Source organism: Cebus imitator, unplaced genomic scaffold (assembly GCF_001604975.1).
Source record: "Cebus imitator isolate Cc_AM_T3 unplaced genomic scaffold, Cebus_imitator-1.0 Scaffold144, whole genome shotgun sequence".
Lineage (NCBI taxonomy): Eukaryota > Metazoa > Chordata > Mammalia > Primates > Cebidae > Cebus > Cebus imitator.
Window position 1 is genome coordinate 2,790,381 of NW_016107459.1, and position 13,229 is coordinate 2,803,609.

General features: G+C 34.3%; 1 non-coding gene across 1 annotated transcript; it reads right to left on the reverse strand.

Moving 5' to 3' along the window:
- Nucleotides 1-11,042: 11,042 nt before the first annotated feature.
- On the reverse strand, nucleotides 11,043-11,149 carry LOC119473281. The gene has a single exon (XR_005202478.1). It is a non-coding gene; the product is annotated as a U6 spliceosomal RNA (small nuclear RNA).
- Nucleotides 11,150-13,229: the final 2,080 nt, after the last annotated feature.

Genomic DNA, 13,229 nt, shown 5'->3' on the forward strand with positions numbered 1-13,229 from the left:
GTGATCCACCCGCCTCGGCCTCCCAAAGTGCTGGGATTAAAGGCGTGAGCCACCACACCCAGCCAGGTATCTTCTAATGATACATTTTATATATTATTGATGAACCTATAATATCTGAGACAGGTCTCACCCAATTTAGGAAGTTTATTTTGCCAAGGTTGAGGACGCACTGTGACACAGCCTCAGAAAGTCCTAATGACGTGTGCCCAAGGTATTCAGGGTACAGCTTGCTTTTATACATTTTAGGGGGACATGAGACATCAATCAATACATACAAGATGTACATTTGTTCAGTCCAGTAAGGCAGGGCAACTCAAAGGTCAGGCGGTGGTGTTTCAGGTCCTAGGTAGATAAGAGATCAAAGAGGTTGCAGTCTTTTGAGTCCTGGTTCAACCTTTCACTGAATGCACAATTTAGTCTGCATTTTTTACATAAATAGGGCGGAGACAGCAATCAGATATGCGTTTGTCTCATGTGAGCAGAAGGATGGCTTTCTGTTCCACACCTGTGAAGATCGTTTACATGGCCAGGATGAAATTCAATACAACTGTTTTAGGGTAAAGATCTTAGGCTCATAAGGAATTTCCTTGTGAGCAACTTGTGAGGGAGGTGTGTAGCTGTTTTCTCTTTTTAGCTCTCTTACTTAGGAATTAAATGGTAGGCAGATTTGCCTGATGTAGTTCCTAGCTTGACTTCTCCCTTGGCTTAGTGATTTTGGGGTCCTGAGATTTTTCTTTCACAGTTTTATGGTAAAGAAACAATACCTAGCTCAGTTCCTGTGCAAGTAGTTTTAGTTTAGTTACTGCTAGGGTAATGAATAATCATTAACTCATCAAGTATTTTGCTTTATATAATCAAGAAAAATAAGTGAGAGAGAGTGTGTGTGTGAGAGAGAGAGAGAGAGAGACAGAATATTAGCTCTGAAATCTTTCAGCCAGTTAAAAAATATTAGGACATTCCTGTACATGTCCTTTACAAACAGAATTACCAAATATTCCCAAAAAATTGGGTTTTCCCTCTCAACTTCAATCATAATTGTAGGGGAGAGAAAAACGTTCTACTCTCAGAAGGTTTGATAATTGAGTCTATGAAGTAACCTGACAGCAAACAGATTAGCAGGAGAAAAATCATTTTAATTATTTGCATACACATGGAAGCCACACGAAATATGAGACTCAAGGAAGGGCCAGATGATTGAAGTTATATAATATCCCAAGTTACAGAAAGGAATAGGAGTTTGAGGCCCTTGTGGTGGCGATAGTGACACAGCTATGGAAGGGTGAGGGCAGAAAACACATGGTGAACAAGATTGTCATGTTATGCATAGAAAAGTCTTTCACGTATCAGAGGAGCCCATCAAAATAGGTGACAGCCTGTAACAAAGTCTGTCTGGGCATGGAGTCTCTTCTCCCTAGACTTACTATACCCTGGTTAATGAGATTCCTGGAAAGTGGGTTTGTGACAATTGAGGGTCTATCATTTAACAGACAAGGGAACTTTAGAGAAACCCCAACTTCCTACACTTCAGGAAAGAAAGAGAAGCAAGAGACAGGCACATAGGAGAAAATCAGACAGGCCTTGGTTCTCCTTTGGTTCAAAGCATTCAGCATTCCAAAGGACCATACTTTGGGATATTTGCTGACTACCAACATAATCCAGTATGTTGAAAAAACTCCCCTGGTTATGCTAACAGAATGTAATAGCACTGACATTAGGAAAAGATAACAAATAAGTAAATAAAATACAGTCCCATTTCTCTAACAGGACTACTGAGTCACTTCTCCCTTAAAATTAAGATAAGTCATAACAAAATCTCAAATTATGGTAGATAGGTTTCAAGTCATTTATGGTAGAAAAAATTCTAAGTCAGAAATTTATTTTCCTCTCACGTAAATATTGGCAGACCATAATTAAGGTGGTAGCTCTATTATCCTTAGGGACCCAAGCTCCTTCTATGTGCTACCATCTTTAACACACAGCTTCCACCTCATTTTGCAAGATGTCTGGTTCAGTTCCACGTATTACATCCACATTCCAGGTTTACAGAATTTATACTCCCACCCTGCTTACATTTTTGGGTCATATCTAGCTCCACAAATGGCTGACAAATAACATATTTTTGGCAGCCCATTTGCCCAGGTTCAATTTATGGACTTAATCATTGAGAAGGGAGAATATTGGGAGATACCTCACAAATGCTAGAAGACAACTGGTAGCCTCTGCTACCAGTCTATCCTTGGGCACAATGTCCCTGCATGTTGAATATACTCATTTTTCCATCCTAAGCTATCTTCTGGTTCTAATCAACTATAAAACGAAAGACAAGCTTATCTTCTGCTAGCACCCAATATAGGCCTGTGTGGTGGGATTAAAATAACCATAACAAAAGTTTCCATTGAAAAAAAAAGTCAAATATTTAGCAATTACTAGTACATTGCAATTTTATGCACTCATCTGAGGTGACTTTTTTTTTGGAGACAGACTCTTGTCACCAGGCACCAGGCTGGAGTGCAGTGGCATGATCTAGGCTCACTGCACCCTCCGCCTCCCAGGTTCAAGCAATTATCCTGCCTCAGCCTCCCGAGTACCTGGGACTACAGGTGCGCCCCACAAATGCCCAGCTAATTTTTTTCCCCATTTATTTATTTTATTGCATTTTAGGTTTTGGGGTACATGTGAAGAACATGCAAAATTGTTGCATAGGTACACACGTGGCAGTGTGATTTGTTGCCTTCCTCCCCATCACCTACATCTGGCATTTCTCCCCTTGCTATCTCTCCCCAGCTCCCCACCCCAAACCATCCCTCCCCTATTTCCCCCCAACTGACCCCAGTGTGTAGTGCTCCCCTCCCTGTGTCCATGTCTTCTCATTGTTCAACACCCGCCTATGAGTGAGAACATGCGGTGTTTGATCTTCTGCTCTTCTGTCAGTTTGCTGAGAATGATGGTTTCCAGGTTCATCCATGTCTCTACAAAGGACCAGCTAATTTTTTTTTGTATGTTTAGTAGAGACGGGGTTTCACCATATTGGCCAGGATGGTCTCGATTTCTTGATCTTGTGATCCACCCGCCTCGGCCTCCCAAAGTGCTGGGATTACAGGCATGAGCCACCTCGCCCAGCCCTGAGGTGATTTTTTATTAGTAACTTCCTAATTCCTTTGCAGTTTTATAAATTCTTGAGTTACAAGTTTATAAATTATTGAGAAGAGCAAAGAGCCTATTAATATGTAGGTATGTCTATTAATATTTGCTGCTTTATAAAACTGAGATTTTTAAAATTATTGACTACTTTATTTCAAATAACAACCCTGACACATGTTAACATAATCTTATGAAAAAATAACGAGGAGTCGCATCATTTAAACACTGGCAAATCTTTTTTTTTTTTTTTTTTTTTTTTTGGAGAGGAGTCTGGCTCTGTCACCCAGGCTAGAGTGCAATGGTGCAATCTTGGCTTATTACAAACTCTACTTCCCAAGTTCAAGCAATTTGCCTACCTCAGCCTCCCAAATAGCTTGGACTACAGGTGTGTGCCGTCATGCCCAGCTAATTTTTTGTATTTTATTAGTAGAGACAGGGTTTCACCATGTTGGCCAGGATGGTATCAATCACTTGACCTCTGGATCCACTCACCTCAGCCTCCCAAAGTACTGAGGGTACAGGCAGGAACCACCACGCCCAGCTGGCAAATTTTAATGTCTGACTTAACAGAAGACAGCTGAATCACAATATCTATTTCTGCATTCAATGTGTTAACTTTGGTGAAGTAGATGAAGAAAATCCAGCTTTACACAGCTAGAAAGTTGGAACGGAGAGATGCTTAAGTAGCCTTTTTGTAAAATTATGGTTATTTTTCTTTGATGTTACATCAAAACTTGTTGAGTTGAAAGTTTCTCAAAGGTTAGTTGCAATGTGAAGTCAGAAATCAAATTAATTTTTTATTTTCAGTTACATTAATATATAGTTGTGTGTTTTGCATTTGGAATGGTCCTCTTACCAAATACATGAGTATTTGGAAAATATTGGTTTCCTGAGTTAATAAAGTTTTCAAAATGTTTACATGCTTCATTATATAATATGAAAGGAATTCATATTTGTTAATATCGCCACAGAAAAGCCTTTGCAGGACTGGAAAGCTGTCATGCTCTTGGTGACAGATATAATTTTCCAAAATTCTAATTTTTGCTTGAAAGCTCAAATCATATCATTGGCAACAAATAGTTTCAGTTATTTTCCTTGAGATGACAGGCTCACTTTGTTCATTTTAGAAAAAGTATCTCTCCAATATTCATGTCGGCATAACCATAGTTTGTCTGTCAACCATTCTTTCTAGTAAAAATGATGTTGCACGAAATAAGGGGCTTGGGTAGTTAATGTAAGTGCTTTTTCTTCAAGACAACCACCATACTTCTGTAAGCAACAGAGGTGCTTAATGGGTACCTCATATTTCATCACATAAAATATTACAACAAGGTACTCCAGAGTCAAATTTTAACAAGATAACTTTTATATGATGAATAAAAATAAAATGCCTATTAATTTGTTGCCACTGCTCTAATTGTCCTTAAAAGAAACAGCCATTTCCATCATTGGTTTTGAAATTTCAATGCAAATGTTTACACAGAAAGAAAAAAAAACACAGGCAATTATTATTTCAATATTATGAGGAAAAGCATCTTGACCTCACAAATTTTTTGAACGTATCTCGGGAATACCCAACAGACCTCCAATCACTGTGAGGTGTACCAGTATGAACATTTACCATACTTACGGATGCTACCTCATTGCACAATTTTTATTTTCATCAGAAATTTTGGTGTGACTGGTTTTGACATTATAACCAATATTTGTTTTATTAAAAGTAAAAATATTTGTCTATCTGATAGAAAAATCTTACTGTTAATTTGCTTTTCTCTCACCCTAAGTAAAGATGAAGATCTTTTCTATTTATTATTCACTATGATACTAGTGCTGGAATAAAGTAACAGTTCTGTGGAACAGAATGAAAGGTTTAAAAAGTGACTTAAGTTCACCAGGGAACAGAATTTTTGATCAAGATTGTATTTTCTTAATGGTAAATGTGGGAAGAAGCTAGAAACTTTAAATGATATTGGAAAATCTGGCTAGCTACTCTTATAAAAACAGGCACAGGATACATATGTAGGAAATTAAAGTAGATTACAAAAGCTATTTTACAGTCATTGTATTCTAGGGATATTTGAAGTCAATCTCTCTCATTCATAAATGAGGAATCTAAAGTCCAGGGAGGCATATATAAAAGTTCAAGTTTTTTACTCTCCATTAAGTACTTTAAACACCACAGGTTATTTATTTATTTGTTTCTACTAAGTAACTAAGTTACCCAACTATATGTCAAATATATGTATACATGTATATATGTCAAATATATTTGTCATATATTCACATATATTTGTCAATTATATATATGACATATATTTGAAACATCTGTTGAAATATAACACAGGAAAATCAGAGCACTTAAGGAAAATAAATGATAAACTTGACCATACAAAATTACTTAAATTTCTAAATGGTAAAAAAGACCAAAATAAATTTTAACAGTAAGATGGGAAATATACATATTGACAAATATATATGACCCTTTGACATATATTCATATATATCTTTTATATATAGATCTCATATATATATTATATAAATATATATATCTGTATCATATATATCTCACTCTGTGATCCTCTATAAAAATGCAAATAGCATAGGATGACCTGTAGCTGTAACTGATACATTTTTAAAAATAGATTAACATTGTTGAAATTAATAGTATCTGCTCCCAATATACAACACTAGATATGATACAGTGGTTTAGAACTTAGGCTCTCAAGACCAGCTGCTCCAACTGGAATCCTGCCTTCAAAACCTACTGAGTGACCTGAGCAATTTGCTGAAACCCTGTATGTCTCAGCTTCCCAATTTATGTGTCAACCTAGTTCCAAAAGTTATTGCAAGTATTAACTTATACTTAAAGAACTTATGACAAGCTGTGACATACAGTAAATGTCCAATAATTGTTCGCTATTTTCATCATTAATAGATGGGGTTACTTCTGGTGACCATAAGCAGTTTTCCCTTTTGTGCATGGTTCCACTGAGGATTAGAAGCATCCCTTATCTTATTGTACACCACCACAGAAATGATCTGCATGTAGAATTGAACTCTGTAGAAATTCTGTAACCCAGTTATTTTCAGAATGTATCAAGTACTATGTTGAATTAATCCCAGGCGTATATTATCATCACAATGTTGGAGAAAAGATTTAGTGTCCTTTAGGTTAATAAAAATGGAATGGATTTATTAATCTTTTATTTGAGGAAGAACTTACAGAATTAGTTCAAAAGTTGATGCAAAAGTGAAGTGAGAGAGCAAACAAGATAATCAGGGAATACAAATCAGTTGATTTTATATTCAGATTATATCTACACACCCTCCTATTTGTCCTGCTTGTATTTCTCACTGTAAGGCTACTTTCAACTTGACCTTACTGTTCTTTGAAAACTCTCTGGAAACACTATAAAAGCTGATGAATTTATCATAGGCTCGACTTGCAGCATTCCAATGTACCCAGGAAACGAAATTGAAGTGGAAATCATCTATGCATACTAAGGCCAATGCCCGCCCATTCTGAATGGATCGCTGGTGGCTTATTGCAATTTCTAGAGACTCAATACTGAACTTAAATAGAAAATGATCCTCAGAAGCTAAAAGGCTTTCAGTTTTCAGGTTTTCTTTCCTTTGTCCTTTACGGTCCTGAACTCAATCAAATTGTCAAGAGGGCTCCCTCCCATCACAAGGGTGATGGAAATGGAAATTTGGGTCTATTTATTTTTTAAAAGAGCAAGCCATGGGTATGAAAACTTCACCACTCATCATTTTAGCAACATGCAATACACCAAAGCAATCAGAGTTTTCTTGTATGAAATACTTTTCTAAAAATACCAAACACCAAATAAACTTCCTCCTGAGGTCAAATCCCTACTGTAATTGACACTCTTAGTGACATGCTTTCTGTCTATTTTTCCCTATAAATACTTTAAGTGACATTGATGAATTGGACTAAGGGGAAATCATAGGATCTTTTATACTGAAGCAGAGTCTATGACACTATTATGCATTTATTCTATTACAAAAAACATTGAGGATTTAAACATTATTCCTCTGAGTTTTTATATTGTATTTTTCTTCCATTTTTTGGAGGGGATGCTGGTGGTTATTTTTTAAAGAACAGTATTGAGATATTCATACATTATAAAATTAGGCAATTTAAAGTGTATAGCTCCCTGATTTTTTATACATTCATGGAGTTGCACGACCATCAACAAAATTTAATTTTGGATTGTTTCCTTCATGGCAAAACAAAATCATCCACTTATTAGAGCCACTCCCCATTCCCATCCCCTCCTCCAACTGTCAGCTCAGACATCAAATCTACCCTCCTTATCCAATATTCTGGACAGTTCATGTAAATAGAATCATATAATAAGTGGTCTTTTGTGACTGGATTCTTTCAAGTATGATCATGTTTTCAAGATTCATCCATGCTGGAGCAGGCATCAGTAATTTATTTCATTGTTGAGTGACATTTCATTGTATGGATACACTGTATTTTTAAAATCTATTCCTTGATATTTATGTTATTTCCTCTTTTGTGCACTAGTTTGTATATGAACATATGTTTTAATTTCTCTTTGGTATATGCCTGTCAGTGGAATCACAATGTTGCATTGTAACTCATTAACATTTTGAGGAGCTGCCCTACTGTTTTCTAAAACAGAACATTTTACATTCTCATCAGCAGTATATAAAAGTTTTATTTCTCTAAATTCTCATCAACACTCATTATTTTGTCTCTGTAATTATAGCCATCACAGTGGACATGAAATTGTATGTCATTGTGGTTTTCATTTGAATCTATGACTGTTGTTGGGGATCTTTTCATGTATCAATTTGCCATTTGTATATCTTCTTTAGGGAAATGTGTGTTCAAGTATTTTTCTCATTTTTCAGTTGGGATATCTATCTATAATTATTGAGTCATCAAAGTTCTTACATATTCTGGATATGGGTCCCTTGTAAGATATATGATTTACAAATAATTTCTCCCATTCTGTACACCTTCTCACTTTCTTAATGTTGCCCCTTGAAGCATACAAGTTTTAAGTTTGAACAAGCTGATTTATCTTTTTCTTTTACCACTTGTGCATTGGGTGCCATATACAAGAATGTTTCATCTAGCTTAAGGTCAGAAAGATTTAACTTTCTCTTTCTAATTCTATAATTTTAGCTTACATTTTTATCTATCGCCAAGTTAGATTTTTGTGTATAAGACGGGAGCCAAACCCATCATATTGCAATATGGGTATCCTGTTGACACAGAATCATTTGTTGAAATGAAAATTCTTCCCCAGTGAATTGTCTTGCTGAAAATCAATTGATCAAAAAATGTGAGGATTCATTTCTGAACTCACTGCTATTCTATGTGCCTATCCTCATGCCAATAACATACTGATTTGTTAACTATAGCTTGATAACTGATAATCGTATTAAGTTTTAAAACTGAGAAGTATAAGCTCTCCAATTCTATTCTGTTTTTCCAAAGATAATTTTGGCTGTCATTGGGATCCCTGCACTTCCATGCAAGGAAATTTCCACTTCTATTTCAAAATGAGCCCGTCAATTTCTGGAAACAATATAATGGCAACTTGGAGTTGAATATGGATTGTGTTTAATCTGTTGATCAATTTGGGAAGCATTTTCATATAAACAACATTAAGTCTTCTAATCCATTAATGTGTGATATCTTTCCATTTATATCTTTTATTTAAAAATATTTTATAGTTATCAGTGTACATTTTGCATTGTTAAATGTATTATTTTGCCACATTATTTTAATGCAATTTAAATAAACTTGCTTTCTTAATTTTTGTTTTTATTGCTGCTGTATAGTAAGACAATTTTTGCATATTAATCTTATGTCCTGCCACATTGCTGGATTCATTTATTAGTTTTACAGTTTGCAGTGAATGCGTTAGAATTTATATATATATATATATATATATTTATATATATAAATAAATATATATATGTTTACATAATTTGCAAATAGAGAGTTTTACTTTGTCTTTTTTCCTTTCCTAATTGCACCACCTAAAACATCCAGTACACAGTTGAATAAATGTGGCAAGAGTGGAAACCTTTCTGTTGTTTCTGATCTTACAGAGAAAACACCCATTTTTTCTCCATTAAGAATAATGTCATATGTGCAGTTTCATGTATCCTCTTTATAAAGTGGAGGGAGTTTCTATGTATTCATACTAGGAGAATATTTTTACCTTTAAAGAGTGTTCAATTTTGCCAAACGTTGCATCTATTGATATGAGCATTTTTGTCTTTTAGTCTATAAATATGTTGCAGTATATTGATTTTCAGATATTAATCCAACATTGTATTCCTGGGATAAATTACACTTGGTCATAGGGTATAGTTATATTTATTATCTTATTGTGTTTTTTTTGGCTGATATTTTGTTGAGGGCTTACATTTATATTTACAAAGGATATTGGTCTGAAGTTATCTTGTGATGTCCCTGCTTGCATTTTTGTTTTTGTTTTTAATCAGGGTAATACTGACCTTATAGAACACCTTGGAAAACTTTGTCTTTTTCTCATTTTGTAAGAATTTGTGAAGGTCTTGGGTTACATTTTTAACCATTTCATAATATTAATCAAAGGAGCTTTTTGGGCTAGCGCCTTACTTCATGGATCACAAAATTTTCCAATTCAATCTCGTTTTTTTTTTTTTTTTTTTAGCTCTAATTCTCCCCTTCACTCTCTCTTTCTTCTGATCCAGCCACGTATGCTGTGCCTTCTTCACTTTCTGCCATGAGTTTCCTAAGGCCTTCCCAGCTGTGCTTCCTGTGCAGCCTTGGAACTGTGATATAAGACCTCTTTTCATTATAAACTACCTAGCCTCAGGTAATTCTTTATAGCAATGTGAGAACAAACTATTACAGTTATGAACAAATATGTTTATACTGTGTTTTATATTTACTTATGTAGTATACTTAACTAGTGCTCTTTATTAATTCATGAGGTTTCAAGTGTCCTCTCAGCCTGAATGACTCCTTTTAAAAACTTTTTGGTAGAGCAGATCTTCTAAGCAATAATCTCCTTTCCTCTTTTTAAAAATCCTGGGAATGTCTTAATTTTATATTCATTTATGAAGGAGAGTTTAGCTGAATTCTCAGTTAACAGTGTTTTTATTTCAACATTTGGGAAATGCTACCCACTGTCTTCTGACATCCATAGTTTTGCATGAGAAGTCAGCTATTATTCTTATTGAAGATCCAGATAATTAAATTTTCTCTTGATGTTTTCAAGGAAAAAAATGATATTTGACTTTCATCATTTGACTCTGACCAATCTAGCCATGGACCTTTGAATCTGTTCTATGTGGAGTTTATTGGTTTTGGATGTGTAGATTATGTGTTATAAATTTTGAAATTTTCCAGTCTTTTTGCCAATGTCTCTGTCTCATCTCCTCTGAGACGTCTATTATGTTTATTTTGGTACACTTAATGGTGTCCCATAATTCTCTGAGGTTCTGCTCATTTTCTTTTCTTTTCCCATACTGCTCCTCATAGTGCATTATCTCTATTGACCTGTCTTCAAGTTTTTGATTCATTCTTCTGCCAGTGCAAATCTGTTGTTGAGACACTCATATATTTTTAATTTGTTATTGGTCTAAGTCCAGAATTTATATCTCCATTTTTGAAGCAAAATCTACTGATATACTTTATTGATATTCTCTTTTTGGTGAGATGTAAACATTTTTATTTAGTTCACATATATATATATATATATATATATATATATGAACTAAATTAAAAAATTTATATATACATGAACTAAATAAATAGAAAGTATATATATATACACACACACATAAAAAATTATATATATATACATACACACACACTCTATTTTTTTTAAATAACTTGTTTTAAAAATATGGACTGCTTCTCGAATTTGTGTTGCATTCTTTTGCAGGAGCCATGCTACTCTACTCTGTATCATTCCAATGTTAGTATATGTGCTGCCAAAGTGATCATTGATTTTTTTATTCTGTAACGCATTATTGTCTTTACATTTCTTTAATGCTTTACACATGGTCTTAATTCTTTGAACTTATCTATAATAAGTTATTTAAGACATTGTCTTCTAAGTTCAAAATCTGGTACTCCTCAGCGACATTTTCTGTTGGCTGTACATGTGTCATGCCTTCCTATTTCTTTGCATGTATCATTTTTAAAAATTGCAAATATTATATATTGTAGTCATTCTGGTATCAGAGTCCTCAACCCTCAAGATTTGTTGTTCTTGCTTAGGTATTTAAAATTTTTATTGTTTTTCTTGCTTCTACTTGCTTAGTGGCCTTCCTGAACTAAATCTGTAGATTTTGTATTCCTTTCAGTGTGCAGCTACTAAGCACTGTACTATACAGGTTGAGTAGTCCTAATGAAAAAATCTGAAATCTGAAATGCTCTAAAATCTGAAACTTTTTTAGTGCATTGACATGATATGAAAGGAAAATGCTAACTGGAGTATTTCAGATTTCTGGATTGGAAATGCTGAACCAGTATAGATAGCACAAGTATTTCTAAATCCTTCCAAATTCAAAATCCAAAACACTTTTTGTTCCAAGCATTTCAGATAAAAGATGCTCAACCTGTCTATATATAATTACAGATATACTTTATATATATATATTTATAATTATATATGTAAATATATATGTGTATGTATATACATATACATATATATTATATATATTTTATATATATATTATATATATATATATATATATAATTTTTAAGTTTGCCTTTCTAGGAGTCACATCTAGATCAGTATAATTTAGTAGTCAGTCAATGATCCTTAAGATTTTCTTAAATGCCTTTCTTGTGTATCTACCACCTTTCAAAGGGTGATAAATCACATCCAAACTTCAGGCAGTTTTCAGTATTTCTTTAGCTTCCACTTCTTGCTTCTGCAGGGTTTTGTTCATTCACATCTGCAAGGTGAGTCAGATGTAAATGACTAATACCTCCTTTCCCATGTCTTCCCTGGACTTAAACATAGCCTTTCAGATATATCCTCATGAATCTGTTGCAGCATTTCAGAGTTTTCTGTGGTAAACTGATTCTCTGGGATTTTTTTAAAAATCCCTCCTCAACTTGTTTGCTCCAACTCAACCACAGCCTTCAGTAGCTGTGATGTTGCCAGTTAATTGCCATTGTTTTGGTAATGCCCATGGGGTTGGGACTCCTCTTTTCCATACTGAGCTGAGCTCTGAATCAAATTAATTGACCATAACACCATGGGAATAGAGATTTTACACAGAGCTGTGATTTCAGACAAAATATTCACTGTTCTCTCGGAATGGTGCTTTTTTAACAGAGCTCTAAAGAGATCAGACCTCTTTGGAGCTCTGACTTTTGGCTACCACATTACTGATCTGGTGACAGGGGAAATTGGACTAGCACCAAGTAAAAAATGTCACAGATCATGCTGCCTTACAGACATTCAGTAGCTTCTCTTGGATAGATGTTCAGTTTGCTCTGTGGCTTTGTGTGATTTTCAGAGTGCTGAAATGATTGATTTTAGTTGTTTATCCCACATTTTCATAGTTTTAGTGGGAAAGCAAGTTTACAGAGGTCCTTATTCCCTCATTCCAGAAGTCTGTTCTGGACTTTCTTTGTTTTTTCAGAATAAAGAGGTACAATGTTATCTTTACTTTTTCATCTCTGTTAGCTTCTCTTTTACTTGTTCATTACCTATCCTATTTATATCTGCATTTTCAAGTAAAATTTATATTTATCATGCTTCTTCCTTTTAAAGTTTCTTAGTATCTCCCCTCTCTCTTCCAGGTAAAATACGCATTTGTAAAGGTTTAAGAGATGTAAGTATTATTACATAGTTCTTATTTATATGCTCAGATTTCACATCTTAGTCAATTTCTATTATTTACTATTTTTTGTTATTACTTTTCTCAATGTTCTCATCTTTCAAATGTGACTTGCTTCTATATTTGGTTTATGAAAAATAATTAAATTCCATGAAATTATTCCCTTGCTAGTCTTAGTAATTCTGAATTCCAGATGGAAGAGTTATATCTATTATACTTTAAAAAAT